Genomic DNA, 23,900 nt, shown 5'->3' on the forward strand with positions numbered 1-23,900 from the left:
GCTCTCCTTTTTGATTGGCCCAGCTGCTTGTCAGTAAAAGAGAGAAAGCAGGGCTGAGAGTCCACCCCGCGGCCTGATTGGGTGAGTCTACCGTCAGTCAAGGGGGCGGTGCTCCACGGCCGTCCGTGAGCGTGGATTGGTCGCCTGAGCCGTCGGTCACGGTTGTACGCTACCGGGCGCTGAGCTCTCGGCCCGCCGCGGTGGCCGACACCTCCCGCCGCTCTGCCCTCGCTTGGGGGAAGAGGTCGCTCCCGAGGGCGGTTGTGGAAGCCCCGGGCTGCTCTCCCGGTCCCCGCTCCCCCATGGGATGACCGCCGTCAGCGCAGGCAGCCCGTGGGGCCCGCGGACGGCGAGGCCCGGGGAGAGCGGGAATCCCCTTCCCCTTCAGCAGTGGGGCTGTGAGGCGGCGGGGTGTAACTTCGGCCTTCCCCGTCTCCTTTCCTAGTGCCCCTGACGGGGGTGCAGCTTGGGGACCCCCCTGTGCAGGGTCGAAGCCGCCCTGGAGGGCAGCCCCGGGGCTGCAGCGGGGCAGCCGGCTGAGCCGCGGGAACCCAAGAGTGTAATGGGAAAGCAGAGCTGAGGGAGGCATTTAACAAGGGCAGTGAGCTACCGCTTGCCTCAGCAGCAGCAATAATGTGCTTCAGCGACATGTGGATAATGTGGCTGTCAATTTCTTGGGGCTGGCTTGCAACTGCCAGGCTGGGGCGATGACCCTTAAATGGCAGCATTGACATCAGGGCTGCTGGGTAGTCAAAATCCCCCACGGCAGGAGGAAATGAGCCAGAGAGGGGGAAACGGGGCAGTGTTAATGAGGTAGCCCTTGGTCTTGACCACATGTCCAGCCTGCAAATGTTCTAGAGTCATTTCTGCCTCTGAGTCCTTGCCGGAGTTCTCCAAGGTACGAGGTGTACTGTGCCTCTTGGGCATGTAAAGATTTTCATACGTGGCCCATGGGAAGATTGGCTTTGCAAGACTTGGTTTAACACAACTCAGTCCTTTCATGTATTTATACTATGTGTCAAAGGGTTTGGTTAAAAATGTCTTTAATGTCCATTTATTAAAACACAACCTCTTGGAACAAGCTCCTTACCAAATAACAGAGATAGAGTATATGGTTGGGAATGAGTTCTTGGATTTCACAACTAAATTCCTAACCATAGCAAGATACAGAATAATACTAAGGGACTTTGCATGTACTCCTCTAATTAGGAAGCTTTCTAAAATCTCATTCTTTTGATGTTTGGGAACCTTCTGTACGGTTTCAGCCTGAATTGTTCTTGTGCCAATTTTGTTCTTTTCCTTAAATAGTCTTTCTATCTTTTAGTGGTATTTGCCCCCAATTATTTTTAAGAAAGCAGTTACACCCTCTTTGTTTCAATGGACTAAATAATCCAAACACTTTTAGCCTCCTTTCTCTTTTCCTGAGTGAGTATTAGGACACGCAGGATCTCTAGTTGTCTCATCTTCTTTCAGAACTAAGTTGAATCGAGGGTTGGAAGACTGAATTAGGGGCAGGTAGTCAAGCAGGAATTTTAGATAATGCACAATCTCTGGAAGACTTTTGAATAATAGACTTTTTAATTATTATTATTAGAAAACACTCAAATTGCTGTTATTTAAACTTTATTAATGAAAATCTATAAATAAGACAAAGTTTGAAACGTGAATGTTTCCCCTGGATTGAACAATTCCTAGGCCAATGATTTCATAAAGCCCCAAAATAACACACACAGCATCAGTAATGCCATTCCTTATTGTGTCCACGTTGTCACAGCTCTTCTCAAACACTTCCATAGTTACATTGACAAACTGATTGCGGTGCACCTAAAGACATCCAATAACTGCATTCTGAACTACTGCCAGCCTCTCAAGCACTGGACAAGATATATTCTTCTGTGCATTAAAGGGATTCTTGGCTGCAGAGTTGTCTTGGTTTACTGATAATTCTCTTTCAGATCATGGCAAATTTATTCACAAATTGCATAGATGCATTTTAATCCCTTTGCACATAAGCTTCAAAGTCTGCCACTCACATTTTTGTATAATTTTCTTCGCTTGAGCCTGGTTTATATCAAACATACAGTTATGTTCAATTTGAGAATAACAATAATTAATACATTACTTTATACAAAGCATGTAATAGAGAAGCAATCCAAACCACTCAATGTGACTGCAGAACTACACAACATTTGTTTGGCAAATGTAACCTTAAGCTGTTATGAAAGGATATGTTTTGCTAATCTAACACAAAACTGGTGACACATACAGATATTAAAGGTTCCAAAGTTATTTCCTCGCAATACATTATTATTCCTATAATTCCTTGTTTACAGAAGGCTTGATTCAAAGCCCTAAATAAAGGCAGTGGAAGATTCCCACCCTGCGCAAAGTACTTCAGGTCAGGCCTACATTGCAAGAGCGCTAAATGTTTTAAAAATAGATATTGAGACAAAGTTCTCCAGCTCATGCTCTTACAACATCAATGGAGCAAAATTGCACTGCAGGATGTTTGCGTACAGACTTTGTTCAGGCCGTATAACGTGGAGCTCAGCAGAGAACTTACTTTGCAGAATTCTGATTTCTGAGTTACGTGTTACGTACCCTGACTGATCACTTGCCAAAATCATGAATGAGAAAAAGCAAACTGAAATGCACTCTGTCATTATTTACTCGAAAGAGAGCACGTTCCTTTCATATGTAAAAAGTGCATTCAGCTCACTTCTCTTTCAGCAGTGGTCTCTTTTATAAAAAGAGCAAGTTTTCGTCTACAGTCTGCCTGCGCATATAAGCCAGGAAAGCTGCCTTTTGCATAGATGCTTCACATAGCAAGAGCTTAATTTTCAAACCAGTGCATGGGGATTTATCTGTACTGGCGCTATGCATTTTGGGGAGGATATGATGTCTCATGACTAGCAATGTCCTGCTAGTAAAATGCCAGTATCTTAAACTATTCTGTACAAGTTAAACCCCACAGCTCTCGTATAAACGTAGGAACAAACAAAAGCTTCTCCTTTACTTAATAGATCTGTGGTATGTGTTTGTGCCAAAAACCTTATTAGTCGTGCAAGACCTGCCAACCAGGCTGTGATAATTTATGTGAGGGAAATGTATATTAAAAATGTGAATGGGATTTTAAACCTCTCAGTGAAATACCATGCAAACTGCTTTGTTGCCAAGATGACATACTTAAACACTGCATTAAAGCAATTCAGGATGAATGACTCTCACCACAGGTGGAGTTTAGCTGGGAAAGGGGCAGGAGACAAGGCACTTAACACTAAGATCAAGCATAATGTATGTTTAATAGCGGATACCATTTTCTATAAAGTGGGGTCCTGATTCAGCAAAACACTTAGACATACACGCCTTGCTCATGTAAACTTCAGGGGCACAGGCACAACCTTAAAGTGAGATTGGCCAAATAACCATGTGGAGTGTTCCACCGATCAGTGTGAATGGTAGGCAAGTTTGTGCTTGAACGTGGCTTTGGTATCCCTGTTAAAATGTAGTATTGACATAAATACCGAGCGTGCTTGTTCAGCGGTGTCCTAGGTGAGCTATGGGGACAGAACCACGTCGCTGTTTGGGGCAGGAGCTAACTTTCTCTTTACATTTGTGCAATACCTGGTGCAATAGGGCTCCACAATACTAGTTGTTAGAATACTGTGAAATAATAATTTGTGTTAATAAGCTTGCTGCAGCTATTATCCAGTTTGGAGGCTGGTTGTATTTCTCTTAAAAATATATTTAAAAGATAACCCTCTAGGAATACACTGAGAATGAAAGCTGATGGGAAACATCAGTACCTACAGTCGCTAGACCACATTTTGCTAAATCCTTTTTTCTCCATCCAGCCTTCAACAAACTCCTTTGCCTTTAACACGCATCAAAGTAGCACAAGGTTGCATTTTTAGATACCCACTGCAAATACCTGAGCCTTTTGTGAATGCCATCTGTGCATTTGCACTTGTGGAATACTGTTATTTTCTGCTTCTGCCAAAAGAGGAATAGGAAGAACTCTGGCAAGTTAAATATAAAACCATAATAAAGCAGGCCAAAAAAATATTTTGAAGCATAAGAACTTTTCCAAATACATCAAGAACAGGAGATCTGCCAGAGAACATGTGGAACTAGCAGGCAACAGAGGTATATCAGAAGCACTCAAAGAAACCACAGGAGAAAAGCTAAGTACTTTTTTTTCTACCACTGTTCCTTATGGCAGACTTTGAGGCGATTGCCATAACAAAATCTTTTTTAGGGGCACAATCAGAAAAAAAAGCATTCACAAAACGTAGTATGTATGGTTTTGGAGCCAGTCAGTAAATTGTACAGTACCTGCCTGCCAGTGTTCTAAAGGAACTTGGATCTGAAATTGCCAGACTATTAACTGTGTTTTGTAATTTATGGTTTGGAGTGAACTTTGTTTGGAGGACTGGAAAGTGGCATATGACATTCCAATTTTTACAAAAGGCTTCAGGGGAAACCTAGAAATGACAGACCAGTCAGTCTAACATATGGCTCATCACCATATAATGGGAAGAGATTTAAACTGCAAATCTGGTAGTGTTTTAAAAATGCCAGCAATGTCAGCAAACATTGATAAAGAGGAGCTGGCTTATATAGACTTTCTATAAACATTGGGACATTGGAGTCCCTGTCAGCTGTAATCCAACTCCCTGTTGGAAGAAGACCAAGTATGTACCATCTTCTGCTGTCTCGTGCCTCCTCTCTTTCTCTTCCCAGCTTGCCTTTTCTCTCAGTCTGATTTCCACAGAAAGGAAATCCAAATGTATGGGACAGAGGGAGACAGAGCGTGTTCTGTGTATCTTCCCTGCCTGAACAATAAGGGGACTATAGACACGACATAAAAAACATTTAACATGCAGCCTAGATTAAGCAATTTTGTACACAGATTTCCCCAAACATTTTCACAAAGCACAAGAGGGGAGCTCCTTTTGTGATCAGTAACAGGTAAATGATCACAAAGAAGAGAGTAACCAGTGAGATTCCAAAGGGCCCTATGCTTTAAAACATGCTCACCAGTGGTAAGTGAAACAGGATTGAACAGTGAGATGACAGTGGTTTCCGGTGATTCACAATTATTCAGGAAAACCAAAACCAAGACTTCTGGCACAAATTAGCAAAGAAAAAAATCATGATAAAGACTGAGTAGGTGATAAAATAGCAGCTACAATGCAATGATCACAGATGTCCACGAGAGGAGAACAAAAAGCTTCTCTACCTGTGCAATATAGTGGGCTCTAAACTAGTTCATGTCGGTCAGCAAAGATACTTTGGAGTCACTATGGACAGTTTTCTGAAATTGTTATCTTGGTGCTCAGAGAGGCAGTTGTGACTGATAAGGAAAGAAGAGAATGAAAAAGCAAACATAAAACATACTACTACTTTATAAATCCTCAGAAATCATGTTCTTTCCTTTAATACAACACAAAATTCTGCTTATAACACCTCGACATGTGGTAGCATCTTAAGCATCATAATAACATATGAAAAAACACAAAAGAGAGTGACCGGATTTATCAGAAAGATGGAGTGCCTTCTAAGTATGACAGATGAAGTACTCTGGGACTACCTGGAAAATAGATGGCAAATGGGAGCAATTACTCATTTCTTATAAGAACTAGGATGAATCTATTAATATTTTTTTCAGATGGAGGTGTAAAACAAACAAATGGGAGTATTACTTAAACAACATCTTCTTAATTGGGGTAATTCATTGTCATGAGATACTTTAGATGCCAAAAATACTAAGGGCTGCAAGAAGTAACTAGACAAATTAATGGAAGACTGCTTTCAGAGAGATGGGCAGAGGCTCCAATTCTATCCTTAGACTGCCAGAAATTGAGATGGTAAACAGGAGGAGAAATGAAACTGTAACTGCTCTGTCCTTATATTTCTGCTATAGGCAACTGCAGGGCACCAGGTTATCTGGACCTTTGGTGTGACCCACCACCTTATATTTCTTATACTACAGCTGAAGCAGAAAGACGTCTATCTCAGACTTTTTGCTTCCTATCATATCCTGTGGGTATTGAACATGAAAAATCCTGATAAAACATTTTAAGGAATGAAACATCTAATGAACATTTTTAGAACCTTAAAAGGGATTTGATCAAACTTTTGAGATGAGATCCACAGTGATCTTATTTTAGGCAAACCACTTGCATGGATATAAAGCCAAAAATGACCATTTAATTAGACCTCCACTTTGACTTAGCCCAAAGAACCTCACCCAGTAATTTCTGCAGCGAGCCTATAACTTTGGTTTGAACTATGTTGCATGTTTTAAAATAGTTTTTGCCTTTTCTAGGTCCATCATTAAGCAATTCAGCTAAGAACTGCCACCAAAGCCACCTGGCTTTGCAACTTGACAGAAAATTTCTGGAGTATTTGAGAAGAGAAAAAGAAACATTCGAAAAGCAAGAGAGTACTGGTGACCTCAGTTTCTAAATAACTTGTTCAATTTTGTTATCAATTTCTTTCTGTAGTGAAAAGAAAAAAAAATTAAAAACCCAATGAGTATTTTGAAATGAGCAGCTCAGGCATGCAGATTCCAGGTCCCCAGGCTTTAATTATTGTTTTTCTCCTTCTGTAAATATCTATCCTGAGAAATTGCTCTAACTTTACACTGACCTGTATCTGGCTGAATTCTAGGTAACTTTCAGGAACGTAGAGAGTTTTCTTTCAAAGCTAAAAGTCAGATAGCAGTGATTCTAATACAGGTGTCATATGTGTGCAGGTTGCTGCATTCTGTGCTCAATGCTATTTACATTTCTGTTGCTAAGATCTCCACTTCTGAGCAAAGGCCATGACATTTTATTCTCTTAAGTTGATGCAGCCTGTGTAGATAAGCAATACATATTCCACCTCTGTAAAGAAGTTGCTTTTGTTGGTTTTGTTTCCTTGATCTGCAAGGCAAGCATTAGAATGAGCTCAGGCTTTGAGATGGGCAGTTTTCATATTTGAGGTCCATTTCAAGTAAAACATTGGGAAATGTTTTGAAAAACGCAAATACATATAAAAGAAGGGAGGAGAAAATGGCTGCTCTGTCATCCCTTCCCGTTTGGTTGCTGGGGATTTAAAAAAATAATGTAGTGTTTGGTTACTTTGGCCCTTCACAGGCTTCTTTACAAAAGTTTGTACAGAACTACTCACTCATCTGAAACACAGAGGAGGCCGTATGTCACCTCTCACTGCTCCGCAGTTTCACAGTTGAGGTTTTGAGGTCGACATTGTCTGCCAACAGCAAGCACCAGTGAAAGGTTTCTCCCCTGCTGGTAAGCCATAGCCAGAAATGCAACTCCAGTCCTGAAAACATCTTTCTTCATTGCAATATAACGTGACATGTTTCAAAAGTAAACGTTCTTTACAAGTATCTCTAAAGAGAAAAATAAAAGAGTGTTTATTGACTGTTGTGGTTTGCTTTTACCTTGCATTAACCATCTATTTGAGTGTGCAGTACAGAAATTTTGTACAAAGGCCAAATTTGACCTTTCCTAAGAAAAAGACAAAAGATGGCACAGCACCAACTCAGCTAAACAAAACATATGTGCAAACTTCTTCCTGGTACACCCACATTCTGGCCTCCCTGCAAAGTAATTAAAATTGTCAAGAGAGATTTTTGACCAGTTAAGTTCTTCCAGGAACTGTACAACTCGTTCTGAATTCTTGATTCATAGAATGTTCACTTTCTGGCTTCCTGAAGTAGTTCCGAAGTTCATGTTATAAATAGCCAAAATGATTAGAAGGCTTGGGCTGATTGTATAGAAATTAGCCAGATTAATTGTAATAAAAAGCATCACCATTTACACAAAATTCAGCTCACTGCATTTTCTAACAGGGTGAAAAAATTTATTTTCAGATCGAGACTGCAAAAATGTTGTATGTGTTCCTTTTTATTTAAAAATATAGGTACCCTAAAATAGTATGGATGGAGATGCTTTCACAGCCACAATATTGGCTTGTGGGTTAGCAGAGGCATAGAAGAACAGAGAAGCCAATACAGGGTGAAGTGTCAGCCCTATGGACTGCAGTCTGCATTGAAAATAATGAAGCATTGTACTGCATTGACATCGCTATTCTACCTGCACCTATCTTGCTTAACCGCAAAGGGACCACACACTGAGGACAGGATGGCTTCATCTCTCTGGTGACACCACCAGCAAGGCTACCAATTACTTGCAGATTTAATGTGGCTTTTATCTGATCTATAGCAGGTCTGTAATGTTGCCCACAGCTCATGAAATTTCCTTATTATCTAAGAATCTTAGCTTTCATGTACTACTGTTATAAGCAGCCATAGTACTGATGATACGAATGATAATGACGATGTTTCTAGTCATAATAGTTGCAGGGACTTGGAAATATGAAAGTTGAAAAAGCTAGAAAAAACAGAATGCAAATTAAAACGCATCTGTATTTTGTATTTCACAATCTTGGAAACCAACTCTTTTTTGAATGCTTGGCTTTACCAGTAGAGTTGCTACTGATACTCCCAAGTTACCTTGAGGACAAAGGAAAGCGCACATAAAGTAATTCCTCTCCACTTTCAAGAAGTAAAAACTTGGAGCTCTCCAGCTCCAGGCTCTGTCACTTACTGGACTGCTGTGAGATAGTTTTTCAGTGATGTCTGCTGCCCTTTCTTAAGTTCTCAGAAAACAAGGGAGTTATCCTGATTCCAGTGAGCTTTTGTTCATGGGATCGTCGGATGGGACCCCCAGTGGTTCAGAGGAACAAGAAAACATCAAGTAACGAGGGGCTGGACTGAGATTAGGATAGAGCTGAAAGGCACTTCAGGCGATGAGCTCGCAGCCTCCCTGCTCGCAGGCAGCACCAAGGCAGGAAAATGAGAATCCCCCCACTTTACGCCTTCCAGTTGGGTAGTGGGGATGAAGGAGATGTTTAAGATCTGAACACATCTCTATCTTGCTTAGAAGATTTAGCAAGGACAAATACAGAATGGGTAACTCTTGAGTCTCCTGCCGCATACTGGTTAGTGCAACCAGGCTAATGTGGATGCTTCTGTAATTGCCTGCTACATGTGTGTGGCAATATACAGAGTCCTCATGAATTGCAAAGAAATTTTATCTCAGATAATTTTGGATTAATCACAGCGTTCTCTAGAGGTGCTCTTAATGAGTGACATACTTACCTTCTACTTTGTATTCCTGCCCAAGGCAGCACATTTCCATGCCGTATCATGAGGAACTAGCTCTGCAGCCCCATCATTAATTTCATAGCTGTCTCCCTCCTCTAACAGCGGTGCTTCTGGAGGGCTCTCCACTATGAACTGTGCCTAGAGGCAGATTCTGGTGTACAGATTTGTGCTGCTTTGTTCACCTCCCCATAAAATGCTAAAGACATTATGCACATGAAAAAATCCCAATAAAGTTTGAAGAAAATAATTATAAAACAAGCCTTCTATTCTATACTCTGTTAAGTTCATGGTTATTGAAAATTAAGCTTTCTTATCCTTTGCCATGGATATTCTACTCTAATTTGTTTATAAACAGGATAATAAGGACATTCAGGAAAAAAAATGTTAAAAATGTAACTCTAAGCTTTTTTTGCTATTTTTAAGTAATTACACGGAGGACATTATATTTTTCAGGACCTGCTGAGATTTGATATGTCTCAAAAGCTAAACCTTTGAATCCCAGATTAAATCTGCAGAAAGGCCGCGAGAACAATTCCTGCTTTGCTTGTGCATTCCCAACTTCCCCGAGCCCCACCAGGTCTGGCTGCGCCGCCAGTCCAGGACTAGTCCTGAGCCAAGTCCACTCTGAGCCAGATCTGGCTGCGGTGTTTCCAGTGCAACCAGCCGCTGCAGCAACACCGGCACCCTTTGGGTTGTGCAGGGAATGAGACAGGACAGAATTTGGGGAACAGTAGCTCTGTAGTTACACTGGAGACAGCATTAGCATGAACAGAAGAAACGCAAAACTGATGGTAAGGCAGGTGAGAAACACCCTTGAAGCGTTTTGCTGAATGATCTGGGGAAGGGAGCATCCCCTCTCCCCAACAGCTGACATTTTCATCCCTGCCATGCACAAGGGTTAATGGCACGTTTCTGCTTTGCGTTTTTTCTGTTATTTACCCTTTCTCCACTAGATGCTACACTGAGACCATCAAACATTTATTGAGTCAAATAACATAAATTTGAAGACTCGGCACAGAATAAAGTGTTTAAAACATAACAGTGACAGCATCGCTCTGTTTATGTATCTGTGTGGTGTGAAGATGGGACTAATGTATCTCACATTGGAGTAACAGCGCTGACTTCATCCGAGCTTCTTACTTGGTGCCGCACGGAAGAGGGATAAAGCAATTCTGTGCATCCTGGCATTATTACTCACGTGCAATTGTATCAGATAATTACCTGAATGTGTGAAATGGCTTACCAAGAGAGTGCCACAAAATCTAAAACTAACTGAACAATACACGTCAATACAATGAGGTAGTCCTTTTTTTCCCTTTATATCTGAGAAATCCAAAATCACATACTTAACTGGAAAAAAATTACGGTAGACGAAATTTTTAACGAAGCTTACACTTCAAATAATATCACAGATGATAAACATTATTTTTCCTGACGTTATAGAAGCCTTTGACCCAGGCAGCTGGGGAAGTGCTATCCAGCGTGGCTCCCACAGAGCCTGCCAGCCTGGTTTTTAACTTGGGTTGCAAATTGCGCAATACCTTCTAGTAAACAACCTGGGATCCTCTTACCTTTCAGCGAAGGCGGACCCGACCGAGCACTTCTGCACAACGTTTCTTGTGTGACAAGTTTACTGGATAAATGCAATACAGCCTGTCTTGGAGTCTCCACCTGGACAAAGAAAAGCGAAGTTCAGAGACTGTTTTAGCAAAATAAGGTCTTCAGAGTTGTGCCTCTATCAAGTCTCTGGTAACCCAATATTCCTAGAGGTCCGCTTATTATATATACCTTGACATTTGTCACACTATTCAGGAACGCACTGTGTGCTACAGCCCAACTGCTAGCACTTTTATTGTTTCAGGAAGGGGGCAAGTATAATTTGGGGAAACTTCAATATGACCTGGTTAAGGTACAGCATCAGTGACACGCGTCCTTTCCAGCAAAAATCAAAATGTGGCTTCAAAACACCGCTGTGTTTCCCTGTCTTGCTGTAACATGCTTTAATTTGCTTATCTGAAATTAATCTGGCACAAGAGCTGGAATAGAAAATGGTGTCTTGTTAAAGCTGAATAGGGCCTTATAGAAGTAAATATTTACTATTCAGGAACCCAATCTGTTGCTGATGTGATGAACTTCAAAATATATGTGATCTGCATCAGCTGAGGATCAAGGCCAGATGCTCAGCAAACTGTCATTGAGCCCTGGCCTCCTTATTGACCATTCACAAGCTCATCTTCAAATTAGTATAGAGAAAGGTGGATTAAGGGGGAGGGGGGGAAACACCTCAATTTTTTTTTCTTTATTCTAGAACATATCATAATGCTTAGATCACTTTAGCTGGCGTTATTCTAAGCTATGGACTCTTTACTGCGTTTCAGGCCAGAGATTTCATTTTGGCAGAATTTCAGGTAATGCTTCGCAGTGAGGTATAGGAGACTTCATCGAGGTCAGGAGAAAAAGATTCAGAACTAGTAGCTGTTAAATTTACAAGGAAGAACCCTAAATATTTTCTAGTTGGTTACACTGAAAGGCTAGTATTAAAAATAAATGCTTGTCATCTGGTACTTAACTTACCTATTAGTTTCTCCGAAGAGCCGAACACAAGCACAAAGCCAAGCCACCAAGTAGGTCATAATTCTCTGAAAAATCAAACAAAAGGCCATGACCTAAATGAAATGGAGCTTGCTTCATAACAAACCTAGGTAAGAAGGGATCTGCTGTTGATAGGGATTCATCATGCTGAAGGGAACTGTAAATGGGAGCTCTGCGGAGCTTCTCGTCTCTTATGGGTGGGTTTGTCTTCAGCTCAGGTCAGTATTGATTGAAAACTGTTATTCTGCACAGTCTTTTCAGTGCCCAGTGACTTTATCTCGGGATCGAATAGTGTTCCCAGCGGACGGGCAGCTGCATCGAATAAAACCACCACTAGATTTGAAATTAATTTCTAATTTTGCTGTCAGCCTTCCAACAGAGAGGTCACGCTGGGAAGTAGCCATAAAGACCAGAGTATCTCCTGGCCAAGCTGGAGGCATACCCGGGGCACAGGCCATGGGGAAAGGTGAATGTGGCAGGGCAGCAGGTGGTTTTCAGGTCATCTTTTCAAAATACACACCTCTGGTGGTCAGGCAGAGGACTTCAGTCTTCTGGATGCTGGTGGAGCAGCACCATTTGCAAGTAGAAGAATGGCTCTGAGGTCTCCCCTGTGAGATGTGATTCCTGGCAAGTGAACAGCCCAGAGAGAGACCGTCATTGTCAGAGATGGCAAATGGGCTACCTCCCCCACAGCCCTGCCTGCCCAGTGCCTCAGTAAGGCTGCGGGGAACTCCAGGCAGGACCAGAGAGGCGGCTCCCGTGGAGCCAGACTGACAGAGAGACACTATGCTCCATGACCAGAGCAGGAGTGGGGTCAGTTGACAGCGTGACTCTTACGGAATTAGTTTTGTGGCATGTTATTGCCACAAATAAGGCATATTTGGGGGAGGTGGGAGGAGTGTGAGTTTGACGGAGTATTGTAAAACTTAAAAGAAGCTTGAGGGTGCAGAGAAACGTTACTCTTTCTCTGCAGGTACTAGGAAACAAAGCAAAAAATATTCCCATGTTCCCTTTCCTCCACTGCCAGCTTCTTTGGGCAGTGTCAGAGCATTTGCAGGTGGAGAAATTTTGCTTGCTAAGGAAAACTGGGGAGGAGGTATTTAGTTTTCCCAGGTCTCTGGGTTAGAGCTTGTTCTCGCTATTTGTAAGGAAAACCCCCAAATCTTATGTAGGCTTTTTTGCCCCAGTTAACCACACAGAATACAGCAACAAAACCAGAGCGCCTGACCCTACGATAGAAAATCTCAGCAGTCTTTCGCTGCCTTTTCTGTGTAACACATTAGAGACACACTGAACTGCTTTTGTGACACCTTATCTCATTATCCCCTCTTGCTCCCCCGATCGTGCCTTTCTCTCCCAATTCCACCCTGTCTTTTGCTTACTGTCTTCTTGCCTGTAACCTCTTGAACTCAGATCAGTTTTTCCAGACTGAGCAGATGTAGGGCTGGTACAAGATCATTATTACTGGATTCATCCAAACACTGCATCGATCCTAATGCATCCCCCCGCCTCCACTTACCACCCCTCCAACCGCAGCCTCTGACACCACCTCCCCGGATCTTGTTATACTTTTCTCCCTCCCAAAATTTCCACCTTTTGAAAGGTGGTGGTTCCTATCTGCCGTTTCTGACTCTTTTTGCTGTCCTTTCTTGTGGCCCTGAGGACCTAGTAAGGCACCTCACCCATGTTTTAGGGAAAGTAAAGAATCTCTAATGGTGGGGCAGAGAAGGAAGTAAGGCTTTGCACAGGATGGTTATGATGTGACACAGCTGATCGAGCAACCATTTTACCAATTGCATTTGAAAAACAAATTTGCTGGCTGGTGGATCAAGTGGGTAACACAGCAGTTGTATCTTGGGGACTTGGAATATGTCCTTATGTAGAATTTGGAACTGTGGGAAGTTTCAGATTTCAGATCAGAAAGGCTCTTTTTCATGTCTGCCTTGGATCAGTGGCTTAATAAGAGGACAAGACAGAGTGTTTCACCCAACCCCGAGCAAAGGAGGCCACTCCCCGGGTGCTGGCTCCCACCACAACATCGGGGGATAAATTACTCCCTTAATTTCTGCTCCCTTTGCAAAAGCCGGACTCCCCTCCCTGCATCATTCGGGGTGCCGCGGAGGGTGCAATCTTGCAGACAGGATGCGCTGCCATCTCCCCTTTCTCTCTCTCATTGTCGGGTGTCAAAAGTGATCATTTCTCACACTGCCGAAATACCTGGTGGGGGGCATGGGGCAGGTTTCGGGCTGTTAGAGGGCAGGCACTGAGGCAGCTGTAGCAAATGACAGATTTTTATACACACCCGCTGAAGCACTGATAACGCTTCACACATGGAATTTGATACAGTAATGGAAAAATCAATGCCAGGATCACACTTTCACCACACGTGCAATAGCTTGTTGCGCACATCAGTAATTACACTTCTCGGCTTCTAACCCAAGGCTCACAACATTTTTCCTGAAGCGTTTTGTCATTGCATATTAGTGATTTGCAAAAGCTGAGCCTGAAATAAAAAGGGATTTTTATTTTTTAATACAGTGCTCAATTAATATGCAGTAATCTGAGCTCTACAAGACAAATTTACCAGCTACAGTGGGTGAAATTCCCTAGGCGGATGGTCAGATGGACTGGTCCCTGTGGCCTCCTCTGGCCCAAAATCCACTAATCCTGGAACAAGCTCTGTACAGAGAGATGCCCAGAGCCCATCGCTTGTGATCTCCAACTTCACCTCCCTCCTCAGCAGCAGGAAGTGCCAGGCCAGCTCTGGGCTGTCAGCTCCGACACGCCGCAGTTCTGCCAAGGGGCTGCGCGTCTCCAAGCCCAGGGGTCCGTCCTGCCAAACTCTGTGTAGGGGTCTGGCCAAATGGGCCTCCGACCTATTAACTTAATTTGACAACTGTAGGCCGGTTTTAATAATACTTTTAATGCAGCATGCTATGCCTGGTAAAAGTAATGAAGTCTTAGCCAATGTATCATTTAATGCTGTTAAATTTTTGCTGAAACTGCCAGGTTGGGGTTTGGGTGGGGGTTTTTTTGTTTGTAACAGCCTGAACAGCTTGGGTTTGCTTTAGTGAAATAAAGAATTATATCCCGCTGGAATAAAGTTTAAACATCTTTTCTGAAGCTGAAAAATGGCATAACTTAGGTCTTTTCATTACAAACCGATGCAGGTAATTCTTGCATGAATACCCTCTCAAGAGAAAATATAAACAGAAAAACTGTATTTAAAATGCAGCCACGCAGACATTCAGCAAAATAGATGCATTTGTGCTTTTACATCATGCGACCTACAGCTGTTACATCTGAAGTGAGCAACACAAACCATCACTTACTGAAGTGTTAATGGTAAAACTGCACACAAGAACTGTGACGTGGCCTACGTAAGCCCATTTTGGGGGGGTTAGACCTGCTTGGGTACACAGCGCGAGCTACCCCAGAGCTTGGTCTGAAGGCGCTGTGTCCTTCCGTCTCAGCCTGGAGGCTGCAGCTATTTATTCCCGAGAGCTGCCAATGGCACCTCGTTTTCCCCTAGAGTGAGGGGAAAAGCAGAGGACTCCTGCTCCTCAGGGGAAGCCAGGTACTTGCAAAGCAACACTTTCCAGAATGAAGCGTGCTGAGGGAAGGGAGGCAGCGTGGGGAGCCAGACTACATCAGCCGGAGGGCACATACCAAGGACAGAAAGTAAAAAGGAAAGTGGAGAGAATTCTGCCTGTTTGAAACTCTTGGTCCTTAAGGGAGATGCTAAGATTTGATACGGCGGAGATCAACGACTTCCTAGAAACAGAGAACGTTTATGTAGACAACATCAGGAATAACACTGGAAAAGAACCACCTGAGAATGAGGCATCTCTCAGAGACTGTTTAAGGGTAATTCTCTCACCTTTAGAGCAGCACTGTAATGCCAGCTCTCAAAAATGAAAAAAAAAAAAAAAAAAAAAAAAAAAAAGAGAAAGAGGAGAGAGGAGAGCAGGTGAAATCTGGAAAAGTGATAAGAAGGTTTCAAAACAAAAGAGTAATGCCTCTAGCAATGAGGTGTGAATGTGAGCTGAAGAATGAAGTTATGCTGTTTCTACAGGTTGAAACTTCTGTCCCAGAGGAGGAGGAGAAAAGTGGGTTTGCCTTAACCTTCAGTGTCCTGTGTGATCCCAAGGGAGGTTTGCTGCCCATGACACCCAGCTGAGGTGCACTGTCAATGTATGGTGGATGAAAATCCCATTCACATTATTTCCTAGTCAAGTGCTTTATTCTCCCTGTCAGAAAAAGGGGGTCCTGGAGCTGTAACACCAGCCCTGCACCAAATGTCTGCACTAAGGAATCATTTCACAAATACCGTTTTTTCAGAACTGTTGGCAGATGAAAAATGTGGACTCAAAAATCCATTCTTACAGAATATCCACTAAGTGGATTCATGGCTGATCATTCACATTTACCGCTGTCGTCCGGAGGGATGCTGTTCAACAAGCTCACCGGATGGTACAGCTAATTTGTAAGTCAGTATTTCAGCTTTTTCACTTACAGCATGCAACATCATTTTCTGCACTAGGAACATCTTTAATTTACATACTCGACATCATCAAGCTGTTGAGGTGTGACCATGTTATAAAACCTACATGATTCTAGTACAGCTTTGTGTAAACATTATTTATTGATTTGCTCTACAAGCCTACGTCAGCACAAAATAATAGCAGGCAGACATGGCAAATCAGGTTTCTTTAGCTTAAAGATCAGTCACAAGATCATAATCTTGTTGCTGTAAAGACAGTATAGGCTCTAAGCCCATATTTTCTATCTAAACATATCTGCTTCTTGAAGTCATTTTCAGAGATTTACAATGCCAGATTATGCTCGAATTGGACATATGGAATGACGTCATCTGGGATGATGAAGGTCTGCAAGCTTTGTTTAAAGCAAAGGTGTTTTAAGAAACAAAGCAATTAGCGTTAATGTTTCTTTTCCAGGAAAACCAAAACATACAGCTTTCTGCATGTTGCACCCAAATTACAACCAAAGCCTCAAACCACACACAAGCAATACAACACCGGAGCAAATATCATCGTGAATAATTCTACATATGTATCAATACAAGATATCAGAGTGATCAATTCTCATACCCAATTCCGAAATAAGATTCCTGTGCAACTAGTCGGTTTTCTTGCAATCTTGTGTACCATCTAAAGATGTCTCCACCTGTGCTGCCAGCCAGCTGCAATAGGCTGTTACACAACTCAACACATGCCCCAGTTCGGCCCTAAAACTGGTTCTACCCAGCTCCCAAGATTGCATTTCTCTTGCGATCAGTAATTTAGTACTTGCGATTTGCGCTTAAGGCTTCTCGTAACATCCTGTGCCTGTACCTTCAAGGCGTCCGCTACCATCGTGGTCTTCTGCTCTTGGTGGCCTGCGCTATAATCCTCTGCTTTTCTTCAGCAGACTTCAAGGCATGGCTTCCTGATAAAATAATGAATGTTTTTATTAGCACAATCTAGTCATGCACACATCCCTGTTCTAGGGTCACTGGCTAGCTCGATGTACTGAAATAATGGTCCGTTAGGAGTGTATAAACAGAGTGTGATATAAATACATACAATGCTTTCTTAATGACCTGTTATTAATATCTGTTGGTTATGGCAATATTACTGCTGTGTTATCAAAACTGCTTTACAACATATGCGAACTTTTAACCAGACATATGGGTTGATACAGTCTGGAGAGCTCTTTGAAGTCAAAGGGTGAATAACTGAACCAGCTTAACTTTAAATCCTCTCTGAAACCACATATTTTATGGTATCAAACAACTCCAGTTTGCTTTAAAATGATGAGCTTTTTGGATCAGTGCAAAAAGCTAAATCTAAAGAAAATGTTATTACTCTTTCACATTCTATTTTTCTCCCTTCTCTTATATACGCTTCATATACATCTCCATGGCTCAGAGCATGGGTTTTTTCAATGCCTGTCCAGAGCTTAACAACGGGATGCCAGATTCACAGCTATTTACATTGCCTGACTCCCACTGCCTGCCTAAATGTCAATTATAATGAAACAAAGTAGAAGCATGGCGGGGAGATCTTTTTGCAGTGAGCTTTCTAGATTATTGTGCCTTGTTTTTCATGGGGGTTCGTCAGCTTTCATCGCAGAGTCCAGTAATCAGTCTTGTCCGTCTTTTAGATACTTCCACCAGCAATGTGGTCAGTTTCTAATCAGCTTTTAAACACTTAATTGTATCCATTCTAAATATGTCTTGTGTATTGAAGAGAAAAGAATATTTAGGGTGCAATTAATACACGTGTAATTCCGCAGAGCCCTGCAGAATATGCCCGTCATTCAGGCTGCTGCGTTATCCCTTCGTGCCGGTCCCAAACAGCCTCCCTGTGACTAACGTTGCCTCATTTACAGACACACTTAATATCTGCAGCTCATTATCATATTTAAACTTCTGGGTGGCTCAGTATCTCTGAAAAATTGGACCTAATAGCATTCTACACAGAAAAGGATATAAGTACCTATTAACCTGTAGCAATTTAGCACAGCATTTATAAAGGTATGAATAATGTGCACAGTCACGCGCATGTTACTAATGCAGACTGAATTATTCATTGCAAATCTGGGCAATATTTTTATCAAATACTTACTATGGATAAATGTTTTCTTTATTCAGTACCTCAATATATGTTTGAATGATGCTCTGCAAATGATAGGTCATGCAAATGTTGCACTGAAATATTGGCACTTTCCTCCATTGAATAATTATTTCCAAATCAATTTCCTTAGGATAAACTATTGTTATTTATTCATTGAGCTTGGTTCTGTCTAGGCTAATAAACAGACAGTGAAGCACTTAAAATCGTAGCTTCAGACATGCAAGCTCTTGCACACAAGTGGATTTCTGCACTATTACAATATTTCAGGGACCAAAATGGAGATAAAAGAAACATAGGAAACCAAGGAAGAAAAATGAGTCAAAAGTTCGAAATATGAAATCACTGGTTATATATTGGTTGGTATGTCTTTACTCCACTGACATTCTTTAGGTTGGTTTTGATCTTTTTCTGCCCTTTTCTTCTTTTAATTCCTGACCGCACTCCATCTGCCATTACTTTCTTATCTATCTGTTTAAGATTGACTGTTTATATTTGCTTGTTATTAGTCCCCACTCTCTGATCAAATGCTCTGCTTGCAGTACTGCAAACACACAAACTCTACAGATATTTCTGCAGCCGTGCAAATGTTCTCCAAGACCCAGCCCCGCAACACAGGTGCTGCTTTTGTCATCTTTGCTTTGACTTTCAAACATCAACACACAGTCACCCTGAACAAAATTCACCTTTATCACCAATGGCCAAATAAGGATCACCATGGCATTTTGTGGTGCAAAACCTTATGGACAGCCTGTACTTCATAAGTTTCAGGGCAAGTATTTCCTCTTTTAAATTACAGGCTGGATGTGCATACTGTGAAATAAAACGTGGCCAGACAGCGATTCCCAGTTCCTGGAGACACAGGCTGACTTGTGTCCATAATGATCAGAGCTCCCTCCCTCTTAGGTCATGCCGACAGTGCGTGATGACCCTTCTTGTTGTGAAACATCATCATCGTCATTATTACTATTATTATTATTACCACAATCATGGCAACAACAAGGAGCTGGATTTTTTTCAGTTCAGCGTGTGAAATAACGCCTCCAGAGGGAGGCTTTCACAGGATGGTTGTGATGTTGGCCTGGTGTGTGGTTTGCATGAATGTGGGGGCTCGGGGGGTAGCCCTGGCCAACCAGTTAAGGTGATGGGAGCTACGCGTGCATCTCAGAGCACATCCTTCAGGAAAGGAGCTGGCGTGTTGTGAGACCTCCCTGCAACACGTCCCAAAGCATGGGATGGCGGCAGAGTTGGGAGAGACATTTCAAAAGCGTGTTCCTGAGCCAAACGAAAACGCTGGTGCAGAAGCACCCTACAGTGCTATGCACAGATGTTACCCTCCTGCAGCAGATCATGCTCCCTTCTGCTAGAATGAAACGCCATTTGAAAAACAGCTTCTAGCTCAAAATTGGCATTATTGCTTCCTTGCAGTGATGAGGCTTTGGCAAACTGTTTACTAGCATTACAATATCTCTGTCTCTACACAATCGTACTTAGCTTTGCACTTGTGTTTCCTGATCACTGAAGCAAAAGAAAAGAAACGCATAGAACACATGTACACGTTGCTAAAAAATAATGCAGAGTTACCTGTTAAATATGTCTCCCTTGTCCTCAAAATAAAAAAAAAACAAACAGAAAGCAAAGTCATAAAACAGGGGCTCTGTCTACTCTGCCAGCTACTTAAACTCTGTCTTGGTCTCTGATCATATGTAAAGTCAGATATTTATGACTTTGTCGGTTTTCTGCATAGAAAAATCTAATTTGTAACTACTTTTAAAAGAAAATTTTGGTGCATTGAGAAGGAAAAGACAATGGCAGCACAGATCTTGGCCTGATCCGATTCCCAGGTGATGCTGTTGCAGAGATAGTGGATTAGGATATGATACTCAGGCCCAGTGACAGCCATGGCAAATGGTGGTTGTCCACCACAGGGCAATTTTGCATTCACCTACTTCACGTCTTTTAGAATAATAACCATGGGAATGTTTTTTTTCCCACATTTTTATTTACCGCCACTCTTCTGCTATTGCCTTACTCATGGAGGCTGCAGCAGTTACCATTGTGCAGTAGGACCATATGGCTTCAAGATCAGAAACAAATTTGCTAAACTCTGTCTTTCCTATTTTAATTCTTATCTTGATAACGAAACACCAAATGAGAACAGATTTCAGCCTAAGAGAGGAGATGTCAGAATGATTTTATATCTTGTCACTAGGTAATGATTCTAATGGTATCTCTTACTTAGCTGCCTTCGTTAATGACTTTATGGTGAGAGCATGTTTCAGCAATTGTGACCGTGTGGAATACTCTATGTTCTGGGGCAAAAGATTAGCTTAATGAGGAGAAAGCCAATTTCCTGAAGAAGTGCCTTACATAGTTCCTGCTTTTAAAAGAAAGTCTGTAACATGGACAATTTGTCATTAAAAGGTATAAAAAACACTTAACTTCACGGTTTGGTGCATTTATAGCACTCCTGCAGAGGGAAGAGAGAGCTGAATAGATTTTTCTCACCTAGTAATATAGGTGGAAATCTGTCCCTCCAAGTCCTTTTGCTCAATAGAGAAATGCTCATTACCAAGAGATGATGTTCATTACCTTGTGTTCAAGGAGCAGACTATCACTTATCTTCTCCAGCACTTCACAAGTTTCAGTAGAGTTTTATTACACCCTTAGGAGGACCTTTGAAAATGTGGCCCACAGACATGAAACCCTGTGACAGAGCTTTGATAAATGCTCACATCTTTCAAATAAAACATGCTTTATTTTGTTATGGGCAAGTATCTTTAACTTCAGTAGTCAAGAAGTAATAGCAACAACAGGATTTCAGTAAGTCAAAACTACAGTGCCGCAACCTTTACCAGACGTAGAGAAGCTGTAGAAAGGAACAGCTATGAGCATTAGGTCATCTAGTCCATCTTGCCAACAAAGGATGTTTCTCTACAGCCTCGGCCAGCAAACCTGGTTATCAGGCTTGCCAAAATAAAAACTGGCAAGAGCCTTGATACCTGATGTGCAAAGAAAAGAAATGAGCACAAACCTAATATTTACTTTGTCTGCATCTTTTTCAGAATTTAAGCAGAAAGGCTACAATGTCCTTGAATGTTTATCCCCGGGAAAAAGCTGCACTGTATTAACTGTGTCTCAGCACTTGACAGTTTATGCCATCTTGGATTTTTCCAGTAAGCTTAAGCACTGTAGTGGAAAAAATTCTACAGGGAAGGTTTAATGTTGTTTTTTTTTTTTTTTTCTTTTTCCTATTTACTAAATATAAGATGCACTATTCACCAGCCTACATCTGCAAGTTATGACAAGCTTACCATAATATAAAAAGACTGTGAGTTTAGGTAACAGAGATTTAGCACATTAAAAGATTATAGGTTTAGACAGTCTCAAGCTCTCTCACTGTTCTGCAGCAAAAACCTTCTGTCACTGAGCTCTCGAGCTAACAAGCCTTTTCCAACGCAACCATTCTACTTCTTCTTAAGGTGACTCAGAATACATACTTACATAAAGGAAGTAGATTATGCCCATCTACAGCCATCAGAGAAGCATCCCCAAATAGAAGATATCCTCATCCTCACACAGGAATGCAGTTACATGAGATACTTTGAAATTTGCATGGCAGCAACCAGCTTGGCAGCGAATACTTAACAGGGCAAAATACTTATCCTATTAAAAAAATTATCTTTGTTAATCATAGAATGGTTTGGGTTGGAAAGGACCTTAAAGATCACTTTGTTCCAACCCCCCAGTGCCAGCCACCAAACAAAACAGACCGAATACAATAGCTTTAGGCTGATGGTGAACAAAACGCATTATGCTTTGAGGTCAGGGGACTAGCCTGACGATTGCCGCTCTCCCCAGCCTGTGCCAGGCTGGCATGTACGGCACTCTGAAAATCCAGGTAGGATGGCCAGGATGTGGTAACTGCTCCCCTGCTATACTGGTGTGACAGCCACTGCTCTGCTGCTTTGAAAAGGAAAAAGGACATCTACTGGAAGTCTAGTTGTATTGAATATAAACCTGCCAGTCACCTTATGTAATAACCATGAGACCAAATTCAAGAAACAGGAAGAAACGTATAAAATATTCATTATTTGTTCCTTGTCAGCTAGTAGACCTTTCTGGTTAGATTAGCTTAGCTTTTGGGACAGTGAAACTGACTACCACTTTGGAATCTATTTAAAATACACTGGTGCAAAATTTGTGGTGAGATAAATTCATGTAACTCCGCTGATTTCAGAGGAGCTGTTGCGATTTACGTCAACTGAGTTTCTAGTCCATGATTAAAATTTGTGACTTGCTTCTAACATACACACTCACAAGTGGAAATGCGGTTGTAATTTCTGTATTTTAATGGAAAATAAATCTTATAGGTGATTTACGTCCTATAGACCCACAGTAAATGTGCAAAACATAAATAAAAGGATGGATATTGCATTCTTTTAAAATAAATAATTCTTCTTATGCCCGAGCTTACATGAGTTGTGGCATCACATGCTGTGACTTCTCTTCACTCCTACCCTATCCTATCACTTTTCCTTAGGAAATCTCAAAGTTCTCAAATACCGAATAATTAAATGGTTGTGGGAAGCTGTGAGCAGAAAAATTTATTTTCCCAATGCCAAGATGCTGTTGTCAGAGCATCAATAAGAAACAGAACATGTTAAATCCATGTCCACATAAGAAAACCTTAGAAAAAGTGCATATATCCTTTCTTATTATGCACCAGGTCCACTTGTCCTTTCTGATGCCCCTCTTGGATAACTCCTGCGTTGCCTCTTGGATAACTCCTACCCATTTATGGTCATTGCCAATAAAAACTGAGATTCTCACTGGACACAAGTCAGCATTATTCCACTACAAATAGTGGAGTCATGCTAGTTTTCATCACCTAAAGATCCAAAAAAGATGGAGCTTATGGCTGGGGTTACGCAACATGGCTTTTCTGGTTCTAGTCTTCTATGATTCCTTGAGTCAGTAAATAAAACAGTGATCAGAAAATGAATATCACCATTTAAATGGAAATTTATACTCTTCTTGCAAAAAGCTGCTTTTGAAGAGAAGTGGTCAAGGGATACCAATTAATGAAAAGCTGGCTCAGAGACAGAAAACAATAGAAATATTTGGTCATTTTTCTATGTCACATAAGGTTGATTGCAAAATACCCCTATGTACCATACTAAACCCAATCTGATTTGCTACATTTATTAATGAATGAGTAAGGAGAGAGTGGTGAAAGACAGCATTTTGTAGGCAGGAAAAGTCAGCGGACCAGGAAAAAACTTCAATAGAGTTTGACAAAACTAAAGAGTGGGTCTGCCGGTGAAAATCACCATAAAGAAGTATATGAAAATACACTGCTGAGCTGAAAGAAGGTATTAATCCACAATATAGGTTTACAAAATCTTACAGGATTGCTTTTATATATGACCCAATTTTTGTTACAAACATATTAGCAGTATTATGTGGCAATTAGTCCTAGTCTGACATAACTG

The 23,900-nt window shown here is 41.6% G+C and overlaps 1 protein-coding gene across 7 annotated transcripts in view; it reads right to left on the bottom strand.

The window, feature by feature from the left end:
* Window positions 1-1,121: 1,121 nt before the first annotated feature.
* The window catches only part of TMEM177 (transmembrane protein 177), a 41,073-nt gene continuing 18,294 nt past the window's right edge, over window positions 1,122-23,900 (bottom strand). The window contains exons 2-7 of one of the 7 annotated variants that reach the window (XR_010072011.1): window positions 17,125-17,218; window positions 12,291-12,394; window positions 11,753-11,817; window positions 10,750-10,849; window positions 9,173-9,316; window positions 1,122-7,399 (exon numbers count right to left, since the gene is read on the bottom strand). The gene's annotated coding sequence lies outside the window, so the exon portion shown is untranslated. Of the gene's footprint in view, window positions 7,400-9,172; window positions 9,317-10,749; window positions 10,850-11,752; window positions 11,818-12,290; window positions 12,395-17,124; window positions 17,219-21,909; window positions 22,333-23,900 lie in introns of those variants that run through there. The other 6 variants (XR_010072015.1, XR_010072013.1, XR_010072012.1 and 3 more) reach the window with 6 other exon arrangements.

Source organism: Chroicocephalus ridibundus, chromosome 7 (genome assembly GCF_963924245.1).
Source record: "Chroicocephalus ridibundus chromosome 7, bChrRid1.1, whole genome shotgun sequence".
In the NCBI taxonomy this organism is placed as follows: domain Eukaryota; kingdom Metazoa; phylum Chordata; class Aves; order Charadriiformes; family Laridae; genus Chroicocephalus; species Chroicocephalus ridibundus.